Raw genomic sequence first — 11279 nt, forward strand, 5'->3', positions numbered from 1 at the left:
CCTGGAACTCACTCTGTAGACCAGGCTGGCCTCAGGCTCACAAAGATCCACCTGCCGCTGCCTCCCAGGTGCTGACATTAAAGGTGTGTGCCACCATGCCCAGCTTGTTTTGTTTTGAGACAAGGTCTCACGTTAGCCGGCCTGAAACTCACTAGGTAGCCCAGGCTAGCCTCAAATTTGTGGACACTCTTCATGCTTCAGCCTTCTAAGTGCTGGGATTTCAGGTGTGTACCACCACGCCCTGTTTCACGGACTTTTTACATTGGGAGAATTATTAATTGGGGAGAATCAAAATGCCCAAACAAAGACACCACCTGACTCAGAACTAATGCTTGCTGTCCTGTTCTGTTCTCATCCCCGGCCCGTGCTTGGGCATACATATCCCTGATGGTGACATGCTTAATATACTTGATGTCATCTGTCCTCACAGTCGTATGTCATAACAGGGTTCTTTTCTTTGAACTTTGTATACGGAGAAATAAAGGGCTTTTTTGTTTTGTTTTGTTTCTTTTAAGGTGGAGCAGGTCATGTCATTAGTATCTCTGCTTTTGAGGCTGCTGATTTTTTTAAGAGTTGTAAATTTATTCATAGACCACAGTGCCTTGACTTACCCCACTGCCGATTGGGGCACCAGCATGCAATGCACAAACCTGTTTAGGGCACTGTTTGTCTGCCTTTTGGCGTTTATCCAAAAATTATAGCCTACTAGTATTTTATCTGAGTAGCCAGTCATTCCGTGGGATCACTAATACTTAACTATTCCCCATATTTAACTATTGTTTAGGCATAAACTATATTGATATAGTCTACGTGTCTCTCTCTTTTCTTTTTTCCTTTCGGGTATTGAAAGGAGCCACAAGTACAGCCAGAGAGATAGCTCAGTGTTTTAAGAATGCATACTGCTCTTACAAAGGACCCAGGTTCAGTCATTAGCACCTCTACCTGGTAGGTAGTTCACAACTGCCTGCAACTGTAGCTCCAGGGAAAACGATACTCTTTTGACTTCCAGGCACATCTGCATGCGTGTGAACATACTGATACACAGATATACAGACTTACGCATAAGTTAAAGTAAAAAAAAAAAAATCTGTGAAAAACAAAAAGGAACCAACAATAAGCTGATTGCTAAATGAGCAATTATATAAACCCACCTCACTCCCCAACCAGACCCCATCCACACATATCACTGTGTGTTTTAGATGGCTAAAACAACGAGATCCTGCCGCCACTGCTGGTAAGAAACACTTCACTGCATGGATGGAGCAGGGCTATCTACTCACAGGTTTTCAGGGATCTCATTCCGTGTGTCATCACCAAAGACTTCCACAGTGTTATGAAGCATGTAAATACTCTAAAATTCTGTCAAACATTGGCTAAATGTATCCTCTTTCTTTTCTGTACTTTTGGGGAGACACCTGAACCTTTATGGTATTACTATAATGTCTTATATTAACTGTAAGTGTTTTTTTTTTTTATTGTAATGGGCTAATTTTTCATTGAATATCTTTCATTGGGGGAAACTAAGGAGATCTCAGTAGATCTAAACATAGAAATCTAAATACAGATTCCAAAGCTGTTTCCTCTGTCCTCTCCTTTTTAGGTTGACTTATTTGTGAAATAGGCGAATTTTGAGAAGATTGTGGCTTTATGGTTTGTAGTATTTCTTAAGAAATATACCCTAAGGTTAAAGTTCTTAGAAAAGAAAATACCTTTTTCCCTAAGAACTTTTAAGACGTAGTCTTTTAGGGGTGCTCTGCAGATTGACCCTTTTTGAATATTGTATATCAGCCCTTTTTGAGTGTTGACCCTGACTTAACATTTTTTTCTTCTAATATTTTTTTAACTCTGTGTACTTTAATACTTTAAGCAAGAATAACTTTATAAGATCTCTTTGTTAAAGCTATCCTTAAGCCCCGTACGTGAGGGACTCTGCAAGTGTATTTTGCGAATTTTTACAATAAAGTAAACTCATTACATTAGTGGCAGTTGGGTATTTCTTTATGTGTCGGCATACGTGTGTTGAACTCTATGAATGTTCTTTATTATTCAACATGTCCTGATTTAGTAACAGACAACATCTATGTCCTTCAGATTGCGTTGGCAGAACAAATCATGATGATGGTCACTTTCTGGAAAGCTTGTCATAGGCTGATGGTGGAGTCTGGATGCTAGACAGAGAAGCAGGGAAAACAGCACAGGAACTCTGTCACAACGCATCGGCTCGCAGTCAGCAGCATAGTCTAACCGAACATTCGGATTTCTGTATCCTGGAAGTGTTCTGGAGTTCCGTCTGTGTGAGAGTCTGTGTCTGCTTCACATTTAAAGATAAATCCTGTCTTAAAAGCTCCCTTGCATTGTTTCATTATGATATGCAATGTATGTTATGGTGTTTTCAGATAGCATTGAAAATGGACTTACAGTTTTCAGCCTTGGTATGAGACACATGCTTGTCATGACCAAGGAGGGCTATAAATTTAAATAGAAATTCAGAAGAACACAGTGAGCTTGTGAAGGACTTTAATAGTGTTTGTTTTTTCCTTGGGGTTTTATTTTTCCCTTGAAGTAGTTCACTGTTCTTACAGAGCTGTGTGGAACAAAAACCCACTGATGTGTTATTCCTGGAAAATAGTGTGCTCTTCTACCTGCTCATCAATATATGCTAGGCTTGAAGCCTCCTCTGAGTGTCCTAGAGCAGGCCGTGTTTTTAAATTCCTTTTTAAAGTGGAACAGGCTTTTCGTAAGACACTGCAGAGGCAGGGCAATCTCCCAGTTCAAGGCCAGCCTGGTTTACTTAATAAGTTGTAGGCCAGCCAGGGCTCCATAGAGAAACCCTGTCTAAATAAATAAATTGCTTTTTAAAAGACAATTCTTCAAGTTGGAATTTTAAAGCATGTGATTGATAATTTTACCTGTTCAGTAAGTTAGTAAAGAACTGTGCTCAACAGGAACTGTAGGCACCAGGTGTACAATGTGGTGTGCATCCGTACATGCAAGCAAAACACTCATAACATAAAGTAAATAAAAAGAAAATAGGACCAGGCAGTGGATGCAGCGCGTACCCTCGATCCCAGCACTGGGGAGGCAGAGGCAGGTGGATCTCTGTGAGTTGGAGGCCAGCCTGGTCTACAGACTGAGTTCCAGAACAGGCTCCAAAGCTACACAGGGAACCTGTTTCAGGGGGGAAAAAAAAAAAAAGGAAAAGTGCCATGTCTTTGTTTACCCAAGGATGTCATAGTAAGAAAGGGAAGAAGACCAGGCATGCTGATACACACTGTTACTCCCAGCACTGGGGAAGCAGAAGCAGGCCCATCTCTGCATTGGAGGCCAGCCAGGACTGCATAGTGAGACCCTCCAAGTATGGTACCTTGTTATTATATGCTAATCCAGTTACCATCGCTTTTTATATATCCAGGAACATGCATCAATTGCCCAATTTGTACCAGAGTGTGGTTATGTTTCAACACAGCCTATCTAAGAAGACAGAATAACAATTTAAGGGAATTCTTGTTTCGAAAGAATGAATTCACTGTTATCAAGTCAATGTCTGCATTATTCTAGGGTTTCTTGTAGGTCCTTGAATAATTCATTTGATCCTCTTGGAACTGATTTTTTTTTCTGTTTTTTTTTTTTTTCTTTTCTTTTCTTTTCTTTTCCATGATAGGGTTTGTCTGTATAATAGCCCTGGCTGTCCTGGAACTCGCTTTGTAGACCAGGCTGGCCTCGAACTCACAGAGATCTGCCTGCCTCTGCCTCCCAAGTCCAGGATTAAAGGTATCTACCACCATGTCTGGCGTGGAACAAAATTTTTTAAAGAAATATTTTATTCCTTTCCTGCCTTTATCTTTTAATATCCAACACAGTGGTGAGTCTTCTGGCTTTCTGAAACATGTTCTGAATCTGGCCGTCTCACTCATTTCTCTGTGTGTGTGTGTGTGTGTGTGTGTGTGTGTGTGTGTGTGTGTGTGTGTGTGTGTAGACAGCTAGTGAGAGTCTGTCCTCTCTACCATGTGGGTTCTGGGAGTAGAACTCGGGTCCTTAGGCTCAGGGACAACCGCATTTACTCACTGAGCCTTCTCTGGCCCAAGAGCAGAAGAGCCATCACTGTTTTCAGTAACTGTGGAGGTTTTCACTGTGACAGTCAATGGTCGGTCCTCTAGTTCTGTGAGTTTCATATGTGTTCAACTGGTTCCTTTGGGGAATTCTAACAGAGAAGCCTGTGGGAAGAGGGGGTGCAGATCAGAGATAGATTCTGGGCACCAGGTGGGGAAAAGGGTTCATTTTTTTTCCCCAATTGCCAAGGTTTAGAGAAAACGAATGAGGCGTTAGAGAATATGACTGGATTATTTTCTACTGTGATGTACCGTCTCAAAGATGAGGTACTTGAGAGAGGTTGGGTTAATCATCAATGCTACACCTGATTTACTCAGAATCTGAGAGATACAAAAGGTCGTGGTTCCACCAGGAATCAAGGTAGATAACGTGGATGAGTCAGAGTTCACCAGAAAAACACTACCATTAGAAAAAGAAAGTGATTGATCCATCAATCCATTGATTGGTTGATGGATTGATTTTAAATAATTGGCTCACACGATTCTGAAGGCCGCCCAGTAGCGGGAAGGCAGCCGAAGAGTTAATTTTTGGAGTGCAGGTACATGATGCTGATCACATTCCCTTTTCATCTGATTTGGATTAGGCCCACTCACATTATGGAGTATAATCTGAAAGTCTACCAATTCATAACATCATCTTAAAAATAAGGATGGAAGCCAGGAGTAGCAGTACACGACTTTAATCCCAGCACCCAAGGTGCACAAATAGGTGGATCTCTATGAGCTCTAGGCCAGTCTGGTCTACATAGTAAGTTCAAGGCCAGCTAGGGATACATAGTGAGACTCTGCCTCAAAATAGATAGGTAGGTAGGTAGATAGATAGATAGATAGATAGATAGATAGATAAGAATGGAAGCAATAGGGAGGGATGGACAGAAAGAAAAAAGACACTCTACTACTGTTAATTAAATGGGTATAATGGTCTAGCCAAGTTGACATACATAGGTAGCCATCACAATATCCTTAAAAGGAACTCCACCTCAAAAGCTGTTTCGCTGTTTCTGTGCATAGAAACTAGCAGTCTTAGCTCTTGTTATCTTACAAAGAAGGGGATGCCGTGGAAAAAGAACAGCTACACCCCAGCTTCTGATGCCCTTCGTTTCTTGCTGTCAGTCAGGGTACCACCCCTGCTTCACAAACCAATCAACCAACCCAGTGAATAAGCTCCAGGCCCTATGGTTGGGGGACTTTGGTCTTTGGTTCATTTCATTATACTTGCTTTGGGGAATCACACAATACCTAAAAAAGTTAACCTAGACATGATTTTTATAAATATTACAGAAGTTTCCGATGTTTATCGGAAGATTAAGTGGAGTCAGCCATTACGTTCAAATCGTTGATCCGGCTCTTAGCTTCCGTGAGGAGAGAGAAAATGCTTTCAAACCGAATGGGAAAAATAATTCACCATCAATTATTGGCTAAGACCAAACAGGAAGCGTTTGAAGAGAGGATGTGGCTCCTGAGAGGAGCATCCTCTCAGGAAGTACTTTCCTTCCTGCAGGCCCTCCCACCAGCATTTGTCCCTGGCCTCCCTCCCTTCAAACCACACCTTGTAAACGCTTTTATGGGCTCTGTTCCCAACACCAAGAATTCCTGGTGTTCCTCCATCCCCGGTTTCAACTAATAAAACACACACACACACACACACACACACACACACACACAAACGGTCCAACGCCGTTTCACACAGGGGATTAACTTTATTCAATCTTTAAATTGAAACTACAGTTGGGACATACAGCAGGCGACAGTTTCCATATGCTATGTTCTAGGAAAGTAGAGCTGTGTTATTTATAGTTTACAACATGCTGTATAAAATTAAAGCTAGCAAGGAGGCTCCCAGGGAGGGAAGTTAGACAAAGACAAGCAGACAAAGAACCCCGTTTTGCAATATTCTGAGAAGACGCCTGTAAACCCACACACAAGTTTAATATTTACCATTAAGCAATGTGCAGAGGTATTGTGTTTACTTTAGAATAACTTAGAGTTAAGAAAGATCCTAAAGAGTGAGAAGGAGGAAATGTAACAGGGGAAAGAAAAAAAAAAAAAAAAACAAATGTGCTTCAGAAAAGCAAAGCTGGATAGTCGGTAAGAGTTGATCTTCCTCAAGTGCAGAGTAAGGTCACATGACAGCAGGCTGGCCTTTGACCCAACTGTCTCCAAGCACGTCTGACAGCAGCGAGGAATAATTGCTTCCTCATTTAGATTAGACAATGTGCTCTCTGCAAGCCGCACTCCTCTAAATAGATTGGAGAGAGTAATTGAAGCGGGTTATACTGGGAAGCGGAGTGGCCGATTCCTCCTGGTGTGAGTGTGGAGAGCCTCGGTAACCCCTTCAGTCCGGCCTTCATCCTGTTCCTATTTAGGGAACCCGCAGAGCAGCGGCGCTGAGTGCCTGCGCCTCGCTGCCTTTATTGTTTAGACTTGGGGGTGGGGTGGGGGAGGTCACATGCCCTCTTTGACAGAGAGGTTTATGGACTCTCTAATTAGCTGCACCCTCCACCCGACAGACAGTTGGCCACCTTCCAAGAATGGGGGTTTGGTGGCCACTGCTGAAGGAGAAAACAAGGTTATTTACCCCTGTGACTGTAGTTCTTGGCACAAGCTCACCCTTTACACTCAGACACGTTTGCCTTTGTTCCAACCTGCGTTTGGAATTCTGAGCAGGGCGTTGAGGAAAATGCGGCTATATATTTAGTGCTACACGCAGCACATATGTTGGCCTCAGACCCTTCTCACTATCCCAAGGCCTCAAACAAAAAAAAGGGTAACAGAGCGGTGCTTGCACATGCCCACCCACCCGCAAGCTCAGAAAAGGAAGTTAAATTCGCAACATCTATAAAATAACGACAGTTGTACGTTGGGGCAGTTGGAAGTCCCAACGGTAAAACGTGATTGGGTTTAGCTATTACTGGAGTGCCCGGAATATATTTGGCTTATCCTGTTCCGTCGGATCTGCGGGGATGGTGGGTTAAGCCGATAGAAATGCTTTGGGACTGATTCAAACCAGATGCTCCGGGCGCAGCCCAGCGTTAGGCAAGGCTGCCCCCTCGGCAGTCCTCCAGCGCAGCCAAAGCCGCGGGTTCTCCACCAGATACCTCGGCCATAAAAAGCTTTCAAGTCCCCATTGTTATTCCAGGCACATTCCAGGGGGATTGAGTCACAGACTCAACAGGACTTTCTCCTGGCTTGAACTGCCGGTAACAGGGTGGATCAGACCCCCACCTTCGAGTATGCAATCCACTTCTGGTCAAAAGGCGCTTTAGGGCAAGCTCCAGGTGTGTAGCCATTCTCCCCTCCACCCACCCATATGGAATTCCCTGGCGCACAGCTGGAGTCCCAGTGCCAGCTCCAGAGGTCATCAGATGAAGATACTAGATTTATCTTACAGGACTAAGTTTCCTGTGCTGGTTTGAGAAGCTCAGAGAGGTGCCAGGGGGCTGGGCTGGAAACTTCTACGTTAGGCCAGTTAGGTCATGCGTGCGGGAGAGTCAGTAGGCCCACGCTGGGACTTGAGATTCCCCGGGTTTTAAAGTCAGTTCACAGGGAAAAGTCACAGCCCCTCCCACGCGTCCGCCCAGACTCTCCGGCCGCCTGCCCAAGACTGGGAGCGCGCACAGCTGGCGGCCTGCGAGCTACATCTGGAGTGCTAACCCCCCGCACCCAGATGTTCCAGGGCCGGGGGTGGGGCTCCCGGGGAGGCCAGGCCGTCCCTCCCTCTCGCAGCCGGGTTCCAGATGCCAGAGGCGCTCGGCATCCCACCTCCGGGAGCAGTTTGAACCGGCCGGGGCCCTGGGGTGGGAAGTAACTGGAGCTGCCCTGGGGAGGTTGGGGTGATGGCATCGTGCCAGTAGGCTGCCATGGAGACCAGCCCACCGCGTGGGATTTAACAACCCTAGTTCCCCAGGAGGTGATGGCAGAGGGAGGGGCCAGCGGGTACTCTTGGGAAGGGGAGAGGAGGAGGACACGCTGTTGTTGGGTAGAGACCAGAGCAGAGTCCCTCCTCCTCTTGATCCTGCTTCCTTCAAACGCAGGCCTTTCTGGTCTGGGCTGTCCTCTCCTCCTGCAGGACCTCCCATCACCCAAAGAGGGAGGAGCTACAAGTACCCTCTCCATTTTCTCCAAAACCTGAGCGTGTCTGGAGAAGTGTGCCCTGGGAGGGCGGCCGCGCCCCTGTGACGTTCGTGAGCAGTTTTGGCGATCTGCTCTGCAACTGTGTTCGCCAAGGATTCTGCGCTCTTCCGGAAAGCCTGCGTGTATCGGAGGCTGCGATGTGAACAAATCGTTTCCACTCGAGTTGTTTAAGCTGCCCTTCATAAAGTTGTCCTCAGATTTTTATTGAAGGGTGTCATAACATCCCCGGTCATTGCGCAAATGTGACAATTAGAAAATCGGAGGAGTTGCGGGGTGGGGGGTGGGGAGGTGGATGCCGTCAAAGCAAAAATGAAGTCACAACCAAGAGGAAAATGACGGCAAAAAAGGTGGTCCTTTTTAGTTCAGACAGACTGTTGCAGTCTTAAGGCAAGGCCTTCCCTCAACCCAGCCCCTTCAGGGAAAGGAGCATAAAGAAACTAACAGTACGGTAACAGCTGGTGTGTCGTCTCTCCAAGCCTTCCTGGCTTCTCTGAGAACAAGAAACCAGGCTGCTGAGTCCCCGGACTAAGTGTTTAAACACTTGACTTCCTTTTCAGCATTTCTAATATGTAATTGATGAGGGGCCCGGGATGTGGCTCAGTTGGTAGAGCGTTTGCTTACCTAGGATCCATGAAGCCCTGAGTTCTGTGCCCATCCATAACCCGGACACCCCCGACTTGGTGGCACAAGCCGGTAACCTCAGCACATCCGAGACAGAGGCAGAAGGATCAGTTCAAGTCATCCTTAGCTACATAGAGTTCCTGGCTATCTTAGGCTTAGAGGGGTCCAGGGAGTAGGAGAAGGAAGCACATTTGACTGTCCTTAAGTTTCATGAAAATTATTTAGTATTGTGTATGTAGGATGTGTGTGGAGTTAGGGGCTTCAGATGGACCTTCAGATGGCTCTCGGGATCTAATTTAGGTTATTAGGCCTTTCTTAACCATTCCACTCGCCCTCTCTTGTTGACATTACAGCTTGAGAGGTCTTTTGTTGTTGGTTTGGTTTGGTTTGTTTTTTCAAGACAAGTTTACTCTGTGTAGTCTTGACTGTCCTGGAGTTTCCTCTGTGGACCAGGCTGAACACGAACTCAGAGATCTGCCTCCCAAATACTGGGATCAAAGGCCTGCGCCATCACCGCCTCCACCCCCAGCCATAACTGGAGGTTTTTATGTCTTTCCTATGGGATTGGTGTTTCATATGCTTCCAGACCATCTCACTTTTAACACCAAGCATAATAGCTATTTTACAGCTATTTCCAATCTAGCATGATGTATGGTTAGCACTAAATTCCATTTAGACTAAAGTATCGCCCTAACTTTGCAAAAAAAAAAAAAAAAAGGAACTAGATTTTCAGGAGGTCACCTCCTTATTACAGCTGAACAAAGGATGTTTCTTGCTTTTTAGTTCTGAAAGCTTTTCTTGGCCAGCGTCTCTGCAACACAATATTGTTATTTGGTAGCTGAACATCGGCTCTATAAAGAAATCCCAGCCCATTTCCTAACCCTAAGTGCCAGATCATCCCTGGAACCTCGGGAGTGGGGCCAGATAACCTCGGGAAGATCCTCCAGCGATTGGCTGCAGTGACTGTGCATAACAATAGCTCCGAAGTGAGAGGTTCAGAATTTAGCGCTGTGCCCACCGGGGGCCCGGCTAATCCCGAATCACTGCTGACTGCGCTGGTTTGCAACTCCTTAGCATCATGTGTGCAACAGCCAAGTTCACGTTTAAATTCGAAAATTGACTTGAACTCTGGCACGGCAGGCTGTCTCCGCTCTCCTACACTTTCCCCCCATTCCTTGTAGGACCTTAATCACTGTAGCTCTTTGAACTTGTTATCTATCTAGCTTGAACTTTTTGCTCTTTCTACCGCAGGAGCCCTGTGAGTACAGGTGAATGTGGTGCTGGGAATCCAATCCAGATTCTCCTGTACGCTATGCAAGAGAAATTAACGTGTAAAATGGGGGGGCAAAAATAATGAATGCCGGAAGCAATATGGTAACTAAACTACAACCTCAAGCCTGCACTGGAACCTTGACATTAGTCAACATATGAGACCTTAATAAACAAAACAAAACATTCCAGGCATGCTGGAATATATGCCTTTAATCCCAGCACTAGGAAGGCAGAGGCAGTCCAATCTCTATTTTTTTTTTTTTTTTTTGAGTCTAGACTGGTCTACATAGTGAGTTCCAGGACAGCCACAGCTACATTGAGAGATCCTGTTTTGTTTATTTTGTTGTTGTTGTTTAAAAAAAAAAACAACAACACACCTTTAATCCCATAATTCAGGAGGAAGAGGGAGTTCAAGGTCAGCTCGGTCTCTAGTTGCAGGCCAGCCCAGAGCTACACGAGGAGACCCTGTCTCTAAACACACAAACAAATCTTTCTGCAGTCTTCATTTAGATATGGAACCATCCTACATTCATTCAAAAATATTCACTGAGGGCTTCATATTTGCTACAAGTAGTGGTGGGTGAAAGTGGGTGTCCATTGCTCAAGCTAGATCCCTCTATCTACATCATGTTTAAGTCACTCTTCACATATTAGATCAGGTGGTCCTAGCTCAGCTGTTGTGAAACACAGAATGTGAGAAACCCTACCAAGGACACATAAGCCTGATTGACACACATCTTGGTATCCCTACATTCATAAAGGTGGTCCTAGCTCAGCTATTGTGAAATGCAGAATGTGAGAAACCCTACCAAGGACACATAAGCCTGATTGGTCAGAGCAAAGAGAGAGAGGAGGATGGAGTGCAGAAAGATAGTGTCGCCACTGGTGGCTCACACCAGGTCATCAGCAGCCATGGGATTTCCCTAGGCGGATTACTAGGAGGAAATGAAACTCAGACCAGTTGAAAGAGATTGAGGGGTGTGTGTGTCTCTCTGACCGCCTCTCTGCCACCTCCGTTTGCCATTGGTGAAGTTTGACCCCAGACAGAACAAATGTTCCTGAACTTGGTGCTATCACTCTCTTTCTATGGCAAGATCCCTTGCCCTAGATAGATACCTCATCTGACATCTGACTTCAGATGAG

General features: G+C 45.2%; 1 long non-coding RNA gene across 1 annotated transcript; it reads left to right on the forward strand.

The window, feature by feature from the left end:
* The first annotated feature begins 6263 nt into the window (after positions 1-6263).
* On the forward strand, positions 6264-8447 carry LOC131926493 (uncharacterized). Its single transcript, XR_009383499.1, has 2 exons — positions 6264-7387; positions 8144-8447. It is a non-coding gene; the product is annotated as an uncharacterized LOC131926493 (long non-coding RNA).
* The last annotated feature ends 2832 nt before the right edge of the window (positions 8448-11279 follow it).

This window comes from Peromyscus eremicus, chromosome 16_21 (assembly GCF_949786415.1).
Source record: "Peromyscus eremicus chromosome 16_21, PerEre_H2_v1, whole genome shotgun sequence".
In the NCBI taxonomy this organism is placed as follows: Eukaryota; Metazoa; Chordata; class Mammalia; order Rodentia; family Cricetidae; genus Peromyscus; species Peromyscus eremicus.